Here is a 12,477-nt window from a genome sequence, read left to right as displayed (position 1 = left end):
CGGAGCACTGCTTTACCGCGTTATATCGGGTCGTGTTATATCGAGGTAGCGGTGTATTATCTTTTTTAATTATTATTTTATATTACCGTAGAGCTTAGATGCTCCAGTTAAAATCAGGGCTCCATTCTACTAGGCACTGTACAAACACACGATAAGAGACAGTCACTGTCTCAAAGAGTTTACAGTCTAGAATAGACAGACAAAGGATGGGAGAGAAAGTGATTTGATCAAGATCATACAGCGGGTCAGTGGGCAGAGCTGGGAAGAAAACCAGGGTTGAAATCCTGGCCCCATTATCGTTAATGGGAGTTGTCATGGACATAGGTGCCGACTCCGTGGGTGCTTAGGGCTAGAGTACCCATGGAAAAAAATGAGTGGGTGCTTAGCACCCACCGGCAGCCAGCTCCCTTCCTTCCCTCCAGCACCTCCTGCCCCCTGGCAGCCCTGCCGATCTACTCCTCCCACTCCCTCCCAGCGCCTCCCACACACCATAGATCAGCTGTTCCGTTGTGTGCCGGAGGTGCTGGGAGGAGCGGGGGAAGGGGGGAAGGGGCACACTCAGAGGAGGGGGCAGAGCTGGGTGGGAAGAGGCATGGCAGGGGTGGAGAGGGGGCAGGAAGAGCCAGGGCGGGAATGGAGGCTTGGCGGGAGGGGTGGGGTTGGGGCGGGTCCTGGGGCAGAGAGGGTGAGGGAAGAGGCGGGGAAAGGGTGGGGATTTGGGGGAAGGGTTGGGAAGGGTTGGGACCTGGGGTGGAGTGGGAGGGGGGGTTGAGCACCCATGGGGCCTGGAGGAAGCCGCCGCCTGTGGTCATGGACATCAGTGGGACCAGAATTTCACCCCAGGTCTCCTGACTCCCAGTCCAGGGACCAGGCTGGCTCCCCTGTATAACACAGACCATAGGACTTCCCTGAATTAATTCCTATTTGAACTACAGCATATATTTTAGAAAAACATCCAACCTTGATTTAAAATTTGCCAGTGATTGAGAATCCACTAAACCTTTTGGTAAATTGTTCTAAGAATTAATCATATTCACTTTTACAAATTTACACCTTACTTGCCGTCTGAATTTATTTAATTTCAACTTCCACACACTGCATTTTGTTATATCTTTGTCTGCTAGATTGAAAATCCCTCTATTCAGTGTTTTGTTCCCCATGTAGGTGCTTATAAATTATGATCAAGTCACCCCTGAACCTTCTCTTCAATAAACTGAATAGATGGAGCTCCTTGAGGCTTCACTATAAGGCACATATAAGGATTGAAGCCTTAAATTCCTCCAGGTTTTCTTAGGGCTTGTCTACACTTACCGTGGATTGATGCTGCTGCAATCGATCCACTGGGGGTCAATTTAGTGAATCTAGTGAAGACCCACTAAATCAACAGCCGATCACTATTGGAAAAATATGGTCAACAGAGTAACAGACTGACAATATCCTGTGATGTCCTGACCAAACCTTGCGGAATTAAGATAAACATGTTTCAATTAAGTTAAACTGTATTGAATTTGGATTAATATTGTTAGGGTACATTGTATTAAAAATGCAATTGTATATGTGGTGTAGGGATACTGTATCTACCTTATCTAGTAGGGACAGGAATGGTAATGAACTTCCTCCATTATCAACCTTTGAAGCTACCCCCTGGAGGGGTACACATATGCTAGTTCAAACTGGATTCTCCAGCAACCAAGAGACAAAGAAAAGACTTTTGGATAAATATCCTGATTTTAAACTGGTTTAGGGCCTTCTTCCTGATCCAGCAAATGGACAGGACCCCTGATCCTGGAGGGCCCAAATCCTTAGGGTAGGTTTGGAAGGACTGGATCTGACAGAATCCATGTCAGGGTGTACTTATTAGCATGTGTGTAGGTTCTTGTGTTATTTTTAATATGTTTACTCTTTATTGCTTTTTTACCCTAAGAATAAAGTAGGCTTGCATAGGAAGTGCTGCGTGGTAACTCATATTTGTTGACAATCACTCAGTATCAGTCTCTGAAGAGAAAGCAAGCAGGTGTTCTTGTGCAACCTGTCTGAGCTGGGAAATACACAGTGAAGGGCACAGGTGCCTACTTTCTGATTGCCCCCGGGGTGTTTGAATCCCGCTCTGCCCCAGGCCCACCCCACTCCACTCCTTCCCCCAAGGCCATGCCCCATCGCTTCCTGCCCCCGCTCTGCCCCTCCCTGCCCTGTTCTGCCCCCTCCCCTGAGCGTGCCTCACCCTCACTCCACCTCTTCCTGCCCCGCTCCTCCCCTCCTGCCCATCACTGAACAGCTGATCAACGGTGGGCGGGAAGTGCTGGGGGGGAGGGATGGGGAGGAGCTGATTGGCAGGGCCCGACAGTGGGTGCGGAGCACCCACTATTTTTTTTCCATGGGTGCTCCAGCCCAGGAGCACCCATGGAGTCAGCGCCTATGGTGAAGAGGGAACTGTGCAACCTGGGAATACCACAGTCAGAAGGGAGAGAGATTCAGATTTCCACCCAGAAAGGCAATGGCTGGGGACCTGGAAGCCGAGAGTAAGTGCACTTGCTGGGTCACTGAGGGGAAATACAGGTACAGTTGCCCTGAACTGTGACAAACAGAAATCACTGAGTCATAACATCACCTTCACTTAACTAGTCATGTAATCAATGGATTTGGGGGTGTCAGGCCAGTTCTTACTAGCAGGGGCGGCTCCAGGCATCAGCACAGCAAGCGCGTGCCTGGGGCGGCAAGCCGTGGGGTGCAGCCTGCTGGTCGCTATGAGGGCGGCAGGCAGGCGGCTTTCGGCGGCATGCCTGTGGGAGGTCCGCCAGTCTTGCGGCTTCGGCGGCAATTCAGCAGCGGGGACGCCGATGGTGCGGCACCAGGGGACCTCCCGCAGGCATGCCGCCGAATCCGCGTGACCAGCAGCCCGCCCGCAGGCGCGCCACCGAAAGCCACCTGCCTGCCGTGCTTGGGGCGGCAAAAAACATAGAGCTGCCCCTGCTTACTAGGCAGGGTTCTGCATGGCAAAAACTACACCTGTTATTACTGATACTACCTGGCAAGCTTGAGGGCAGCCTAAGCAAAGGCCAAGAACTGAATGGGCAAAGGAGGGAGCCATCCTTTTCCCCTCCTCTAGGTCAGGCTTGCAGACTACTGGCAGTGCGAGGAAGTGGACAAATAACCCAAGAGCAAAGTCAATAACACTAGAGGAGTGTTGTGGGCAGGTGATAGGGGAGAGAATAAGAGCAGTCACCTGCTGGTTTCTGCACTACTTCATCAGGAAGACATGTTAAGTCACCAGCAATTGCCCTCTTGGCAGTGAAAATTAAACAAAAACAAACAATACAACTAATAATAATTAATACCCTACTGGCTAATTTCTGTGCTCCATCTGTTTTCTTTGGACCAGATAAGCCTTCTGTGCACAGAAGGCTCAAAATATGAGGGCATCTGTCTGCAGATCCTTCGCATGTGTAGAGTTCCAGTCCAATCTGAATCAAGAGTGAGCATCTTCATCAAGCCTTTGAGATTCATGGAAAGTTCTTTCTTGAAAGACTCTGTTGGCACACAAGGCTGGCTGAATAGAGCAAAATAGCATTTGTAAATGTATCTTCTAATCAAGATCTTTAATCCGCATTGATCGTATTGGAAACCTCCCTCTTCTTCACTTTCCCCCCCCAAGCATTTTGGGGAGTGAAATTTTTGGAAGGGAAAGTGCTGTGAATCTTCACACAAATATGTATGCCCAGAAGAGCTTACATGGCCATCCTGGATGTAGGTGGAATTTATCCAGGCAGAGAACAGGACAATTCCATGGGAGCTAGATGAGCAAGAACAGCACAAACAGCAAATTATGAACAAATGAATACTTAAAGCAATCATCACTGTAAATGATTTGCGAGCAACCTATTAGCAGAAATATGTTTGCATAAGCCATTCATCAAATAATTTAGAATAAAAATAAATTAGAAAGAGGCTCAAGACAGGAATAACTGAGTGAAATTCTATGGTTTGTGTTATATATGAGATCAGGCACAATGATCTAATGGTCCCCTCTGGTCTTCAAATCTAAAATCCGTGAATCAACATAGAAAATTATCCTTCTGTAGATAATTTACCAAAGGCTAAAAGGCTAAATAAATTGTTTCCTATGAATAGTTTACCTATTTCTGGTCACAGCTGACCTACAATCTTTTACAAGAGTATAAAGGAAGTGAGAAAGAGCAGATGCTGCAGAATCAGACCATAAGTTACGAAACTTTTCTGTGGAAAAAAATAATATTGAAAGGACTGAGACAAAGATAGAGAGGTGGGATGGAGAAGACAATCCTATGAGACCGTGACCAAGGGAAGTCAGGTTTTATGGTCACTGGAACTCAAGGTGTTTCTTTCTTGGAAAAGCAAATGGAAAACGTTGAAAATTAAGCCACAGTTAAAATCATCTGGACCTTAGGTTTCTCATTTGGCTGGGAGGATCCAGTTGCAAATGGCCATGTAGTTAGAACTATCCCCCTGCTGCTCCACATGAACATTAAAGAAGATTTTTACATTACTGGAAGATGCTACAGAATCCCAAAGGGGAATACGACCAGTCCAGAAACAATGGCCTGGAGACTTTTGTGGTCTTTGTCTTGATTTCAGAAAAAGAGATGGAATCTTAAGAGCAGCCATCACCAAAAGGGATATCAACTGTGAAGGTCACAACTCTTCTTATTTCACCCTCACCTCAACCTCAATAGGCCCAACCAGACCAGCTGAGCAGAAGGAGTTGGAAGATTTAAGAAGGCCTCATTCAAGAGGGAATAGACCCAGGTGGTCTGGTCACAACCAGACTGTATGTGCTGTGGTGCACAACGACGGATTGTGTCTATTTTGGATTGCTTCAGTAGCAACAAAATTGCTAATAATAAATTAAAAGGAAGACGAAAATAACAAAGCCTGAGGTTTTGGATCTTAACCGCACAGATATAGCACAGCATATCTCAGAATGGTTTTGTGTTTCACTATGTCTTTTGCTAGCCAGGCCTACCTGTATAAGTGAACAGCAGGGAGGGAAGGCAGTCTAAATGCAAACATTGAGTCCCCCAACTCTTGAACAAATATCTTTGCACTTTCACAAGTCCCCAGTGGCGGCTGTTTTGGCTATACATTGCCCACTCCTATACTTAGTTGACTCTTTCCATCTCATCCCTGCTCCTCTTCATTGCACCTATTCTGGGCTAGTCGATGCTGCTAAGCTACACTAGTCAGGAAGAACAACTGTGGCCAGTCATAGCACATGGTTACAAGAGTAAAGCCCCTTACACACTTACCAATTTGTGCATTCATACAAGAGCTGGTCACAGTCTGGCCTACAGATAGCACAACGGTTTATGAACATAGAAACACTCATTACATTGCTTGGTTCCCTCTTTCTGTCATTTCTGTGATGAGCTGTCTTTGGTATAAGCGGAAGTATCCTCGTAACACACCTCCTACAGAAGACATATAACTTAGCTACCAGTTCTGCCAATAAAGATGCGGATGCTGTGTTTCCTGAAACACATATCTACTGTATGATGGCTCCAGCCTCTCTGCTGGCCACTTGAACAAATGTGTCTGCCAGAGCTCCCACTTCCTGTCATGTGACGGACTGAGATGGAAAGCTAAAATAACTTTATTTCTAAACAAGGCTTGGATACAGTGCCAACCCACAGGAACTGCTGTCTTAAGTTGCCGGAAGAGGCAGGATTGCTACAAGTTCTTTCCAGCTGGATGAAATGTATTATTGAATGTTAATCTTCACATCTCCCCTGTCAATTAAGTGAATGGGTATTATTAGCCTCATACTGACATCCTCTCTAAAGAGCTTTGAGTTCTACAACTGAAAAGCGCTAGTTAAGAGCTGGATATTATTAGTATTATTTATTTTATTTTATAGATGAGGAAGCCAAAGCAGATGGATTAAGTGACTTTCTCAAGACCACTGAAAATTTCAGTGGCAGACCGGGGAATAAAAGGACTCCTGATTCACAGCCGTATGCCACATCTCTTTTAGGCAGGGTAATGAATTTTTGTCACATATATTCACCATCTCTTTGGTTACCCGTTGTTGATAGCTTACCCAATTGCATTTTTGCAGCTTCCTGCACAAGGTTCTCTGATTATCCTTTTAACTGAGAGCTGAACAGAAATAGCTATTTCTGTAAGGTGTTCTCTTACTTCAGCACCTATTTTGTTCTGTAGTAGTCCTATTTTCCCCATCATTCTCTCTTTTACTGAAAGAAATTAGAGGAAATTCCTTATTTCTCTGACTCTCCAAGCTAATAGTAACTGGTTTGACTTCCCATCTATCATGTCTAAAGTGTGTGATACATTTACCTAATCTTTTTTATTTTCCTTTTATTTTCTGTCTCCTACATCACTTTTCTTGTGTTTCACCAAACTTCTTTCAAGACAAGTCGGGCCAGTGTAAAGGGCCAATGCAAGTACAAAGTGGACTTAGTGTAAATGAAAATTTGGCCCACTGTGTTTTTAAAGACTCCTGTCTTCCCTTTATCTCCTTTCCAGCAAGCACGGTAGCCCATTTTGGAGTGCCTACCATTTTCGTCTTTCTATCATTTGCTTTATGAAATAATAATGGCCTCGTGTGGCTACTCATTTCCACAACCTTACTTTGTACCCCAGATTTGATTTATTTGTGGCCAGTACCCTGCAAATTTCTTCCCAATTTCAGATCTCTGCTTTGATGATTAATATCGAATGAAGGATTATGTCAACCCTTTTTGCTTCCTCTATCTTTTATCAGAATAAATTCTCTTCTAGGAAGGGTAAAATATTACTTTATGGTGGCCCTGAAATCTTGTTCTCTCCATGGCGCATTTAGTCTTAATCAACCCCAATAAATTTTAAACTCAAGGTTAATGAGGAAGAAAGTATACACTTGTGGGGAGGGATTATTGATTAAAGGACTGAGCTAAAGCCCATTGAAATCAATGGGAAGATTCCCATTGACTTCAATAGGCTCTGGATCCAACCCTAGGAAAGAAAAGTAGCATAATAACTTATTTACCTGACTCTCTTGTTTGATTTTTTAAAAATCTGTAATATCTATGTTCTGACTATCTAATGTCACTTAGTGTTGCTCACTCACCAGTCTACACAATGAAAAGTTAGCCAAAATATGGTTACATTAAAAATATTAGGCACTTTCCTTATCATTTCAGGAATGAAAAATATTTCTAATAAAACATTAGTGCCTCCAGTCATTACTCAATATTTGGTCTGTAAAAAAACCCACCATCACTATGGAAATCACAAAGCCTCATGGTGCATTTTCTCACTAAGTAGCAACAACAGGAGATGGCTCCTGGGATGAGACACTAAAACATGAAATAATAATAATAATAATAATGATTAATAATAGTGAAATATACAGCAAAACTCACCCATGCAAAAAATAAATCTCAGGAAACAATTATTCATGCTGAAAAATAGATTTTTTTTAAAAAATCCCAGAGCAGAATACAGTCACTTTGTGATTTTTAGTAGGAAATCTGGGCTTTTAAGATAAGAATGGACCAAATGGGTCAGAGCTAATGTTTTAAATGGAGCAGAAATGTGAAATATGAATTATGTGAATGGTAATAAAATTAATTTATCAAATATTGTCTGGAAATGTATGAAACTAGTAACTCTGTGACCAGCAGGTGGCGAGTTTTCTTCAGTATTGTGGCTGCAAAAATGATTTTATGATCCCATTCTGTATAGTAATGCCCTAGCTGTAATACTCTTACAGATTTGTACACAAAAATCTATCTAAAAATAACCTACAGGGGCTGACCTTAAACCAGAAATAGCAAGGAATTCTCAGTTAGGGCTGAAATTCTGTCTATACTTAACCTGTCCCTTGGGCATAGATATTACAGCTTATTTGTAATTGAAGAACACCTGATGGCAGGAGATATTCCCTGGTAGATGACCTTTATTTGCAACACTTCAGCATAACATGGTATAATGGTCTTTCTGACTCAACACTTCCCTTCCTCTTTGTCCTGTGAGTTTCAACTGATCTCTTGGCTTTATTCCCATGTAGTTTTCAGTGTGAGTGCATTTCTTTTTATAAAATTAAAGCTTAAAAAATTAAAAATCATAAACATTCCCTTTTTGTCTACTGTGCAGGTATATATTCAGAATCTGTTGAAAACAGGAAAGACATTGTGGATGATTATGTATACAATTAAAATACATAGGCCTTACCTGCATTCTCCATAAGCTTTTATTTAGGGAAGATTCGAACAATAAAGTATTTGCCCAGTTGGCCATAACTATTTCCTTGAGCCAGTGGAATAAATCTGACCAAGCGTTATCCATTATGTGTATTAATTATAATAAAACTTTGTGCTAATATAAAACCTTTCCTGCAAGGTACAAAGGAACTGAATCTCCACTAACTTATAGGCTATGCAAAAATATGTGCAGTGAAGTTGTGCACCACTGGCTAGATACTGCTGCCACTGAGGTCAATGGCAAAACTCACATTGACTCCTGTGGGAGCAGAGTCAAATCACAGAGCTGGTGTAGAGTCATGCAGCTGAAGCAACAGTTTGCTTAAATGAGAGAACAGTACAAAACCAGATCCCTGCTGCTATAGTCACTGTGCTATGGAGGAAAGGGATCATGGCTGAGACATTCATAAAAACTGTCTCCACACTATAGATTTGCCCACTGCTATCACCAATGGAGCTGACTGCTGGTCAATTGCAGCTCTGTAGATGCAGCTGCTGTGTGAAGTGTGGTACTAGATGAGGACTGTGGTCAAAACTCCTCTCCTCAGGCACAATGAAACATTTTACCATAAGGGTCAAGCTCATCTGTGCAGGAGACAGAGCTTTCTCAAGGGCTACTCTGAGCCTGTGGAATGAACTCCCCCAGGAACTAAGGACCATCGCAAACCCCACCACCTTCCGCTCCAAGTGCAAGGCATACTTTTTGAAGCTGGCTTCTCTAACATAAACACTGAGCAGTGTGTACATTAAAAACAAAAACCCTATCAAAACTCTCAATTCCACAATTCTCCCCTTGGGGAGAGGGTGTGAGAGAGAATGACCTATACATGACAGATGTTAGTCACATCGGTCAGTACGCTACTGTCAGGCATTCAGATACTGCACTGATGAGGGCAGTATAAGCACTTGAGTAAATACACTTGGGTCCTGTCTGCACTACTGCTTCTACTATTGCTAACTCCATTGAAGCTGCACAGATGGTGAATTACAGCTTTGACTGTTGCTGGTATGGACAAGGCTTAATATAAACTCATCCACGCACATGTTGTTCCGACCAGACTACCTTGTACAGGTTTAGCCTTATCAATTTATCAGCCTTCACAGCACTTTTCTGATATAGGTAAATATTATTATACATATTTGTTAAAGACAGGTAAATCACAAACAGGTTGAAGGCTAAATCCAACTCTCCATGAAATCAGTGGGTGAGTTTTCACTTATTCTAATGGGTGCTGTATCAGCTCTAAATCATAGGCCCAAGGTCACAGTGAATCAATGCCATAGTGGGAAAATTAACATCAGAATCCAGATTCCCATTCCTTTTTTTATTCATTAGATCACAGTCCACAACAGCCAAAAGGTGCCTTTCTTTCCAAAGGATTCCAAAGCCCTTCATTCATTATTACTCAGGATAATGATTAGTATTACCAAATATGTATATAGTCTTTTCAATTTCCACTCTACTTTACAAAGACAGAAAAAGATACTTTCTCTTCCCTGAAAGAGTAGAGTTAACAGAGGACTGTGTGTGTGCACACACCTACACAAAAAGACATTGACACAAAATTCTATCATATGTTATAGAATGGTATAACTGCACCTATCTGTATATCCATACAGGTGTATATAGGTGTACCTATGCCATAAACTGCAGTGAAATGGTACCTCGTGACCTGTCAAGGTTAGAAGAAATGGATGCTTTATACCACTAGAGAGATTCCCAGTTTTCTGCAAATATGTGGCATTTGCTGAATCCGTGACAGTGTGATATGTGAGATCAATGCTTCACTGGCATTCCACTGAACTGTATAACTCACTCAAGTCTTTGCCCATCCTAACTCATGCCACTAAAACTTTCATGCTGCACCATCTTACTTGCAGCACTGTGTAGTTTCCATAGCTATGGAAATTACATAGATGTATAAGTAACATATATGATTCAGTTCAGCCACCCTTGTATTTAGTAAATTCTTTCTTGAAAGCTGGTTTTTGACCTGATAAAATATTATGGTTCCAAAGGAACTACTGAACCATTACAATCCATCATGTAAATGAACACTTAGGGACACCTAAATCCACAGCTCATTTGACTGCCCTACTTACAATATGCACTGGGGGAGGGGGGGACAGAGGATAACCCCCACTCCATCTGCATTCTAAACATGTACATAGATCATACACAGAGTAACTTCCTCAATATAATGACTTGATCAGTTTATTCCAAGCATCCTAAAGCATCGGTTCACATTGTGGATCAATTACTAATTAATGAGTTTAGAAAAGAAGGCATTTTAGAATGATAAACATTATTTTTATATTACTGGTCCTGAATATGGATTCTGGATTCTATGTAATCTGATTATATTCATATGTTATTAATTCTTTTCTTTTCACATCCATGGCAGATACCGTACAGCTGAATAAAAATGAGAGTTATAAACTACAAAACTGTTCTGCAAACCCTGCATTCGCTTCCTTTGGTTGCACTGTTGTAATGTAAAAACAGATAAATGGTTTCCTCTTTCAAATACAACAAAAAGAAATGACTCCTGGGAGGAGCCTAGGATGCCAAGTTTGAGCCTGGATTGAATTTTTATGACCACTGTAAAAACTCCTGAAAATAGGAAATTATAATGGAAATGCTGACTCTAACTGTAGCAGGGTGAGAAGTATCACTGTAGCATTAACACTGATCTGCAGGGGCTGGATGTTAAAAATGGAATCATTTACACAATTGACTTCACATCACTGCAAAGGAGGGAAGAGCTTGCATTTAATTAATTGCTTGTAAAGTTTTTTGGGATGCTTGGATGAAAAATTATAAATCTATTGAATGATCCGGATTTGTATTCTTAGTGGGATTAAAACTTTAAGAGGAAGCTGGCAGAGATATGTCTCTTTAGGGTGGTGATTAGTACACAATGTGGAAGGGTAAAGTGATATCATGCCATATCAGATTTTAAGCAGACACCCCCCTGATTTTAATAAGGAGTCTACTTATGACCCCATGGCAACCTAAGCAACAATGTTAGCTCATTAGTCAAAGGACAATTATTTTTTTAAAAATTGGACTAAAAAAATCTAACAAACAAGTTGCCCAAAGTCATAGACTTGCTAACAAGAATAAGATTTTCCAAAGCTTTGCTGTTATTTGCAGTGAACCCCAGAGGTCGTTGCAAGTTTGAAAATTTCAAAATCTTGACAAAGTTTTACACCAAAAAATAAATTATTTTCTTGATTTCCCACCAAATTTTGAAACGTTGATGATTTTTCCCCACATTTTTTCAAATATTTTCATGAATATATTTCACCGTCTTTCGACTAGGCATAGCTTCTTGTTGGTTTGTGGTTATTGTCGTTTGTAGCAATTGGAATAACAAATTGAGTGTTTGATAGATTTGGGGGTTTAGGGTCTACTTTAAAACGAATATTCAGAATTTTGAATGAGTAAACGCCAAAAAACTTTCTCGATTCTCAACAGTTTCAGCCAGATTCTGCTTTCGGTTACACCAGTGTAAATCCGGAGTCACTCCATTTACTGAAATGGAGAGAGTCCGGGTTTACAAAGGTGTAAATACAAGACGAACCTGCCTTACTCTGTTTCTGGTGGCATATAGCTTGTTGTGGGAATCTGTTTTGAGAGTAAAATGGACCCGATCCTGCAGTCAGTGGGAGTTTTGCATGTATACGCCGGTGCCAAGAATGAAAGGTATCGTGACAACCATATCCCAGACCGTCTTTGCTTGTGTAATGATACCTCTTGCTTTTTCAGCATCGTTAGTGTCGATGATCTTTTTCGAGGCATTCCATTTTAGAACGTCCGTCTGGGTCTTCCACCGATTTCCGAGACAGGATCACCCCAGGTGCAGGCAGCCTTGTTGCGCTGACCTGTTGCTTAACTGCGAACAATCCGATGTTGCGTGCAAAATGAAAAGAAGAATTCAAGCCAGCATGCGCTAGTGCCTCATCTGTTTCTGCTTCTGTTCGGGATGGCACATTGAGTGGTGGGTTTCAAAGCTGTAACGCACCGGAGCCTCTCCTTTTCTCCCGGGTCCCTGTATGTTTTTCATGAATGAATCCAGAGCGGATCCCCTCCACCCCCCACCCCACTTCTTGCAGTTTGCAGAGAGTTCCAGGGGCAGGGAAATTCGTAAAGCTGCTGAGCGAAACCACTGTGCACAGGTCCTGTTCATCCAACACAGCCTCCTCCCCCCCCCCCCCCCCCCCCCCCCCCCCCCCC

The sequence above is a fragment of the Terrapene carolina genome, unplaced genomic scaffold (genome assembly GCF_002925995.2).
Source record: "Terrapene carolina triunguis isolate 2854851 unplaced genomic scaffold, T_m_triunguis-2.0 Scaffold42, whole genome shotgun sequence".
NCBI classification, from domain to species: Eukaryota; Metazoa; Chordata; order Testudines; family Emydidae; genus Terrapene; species Terrapene triunguis.
Note: the sequence above shows the minus strand (reverse complement) of the source record.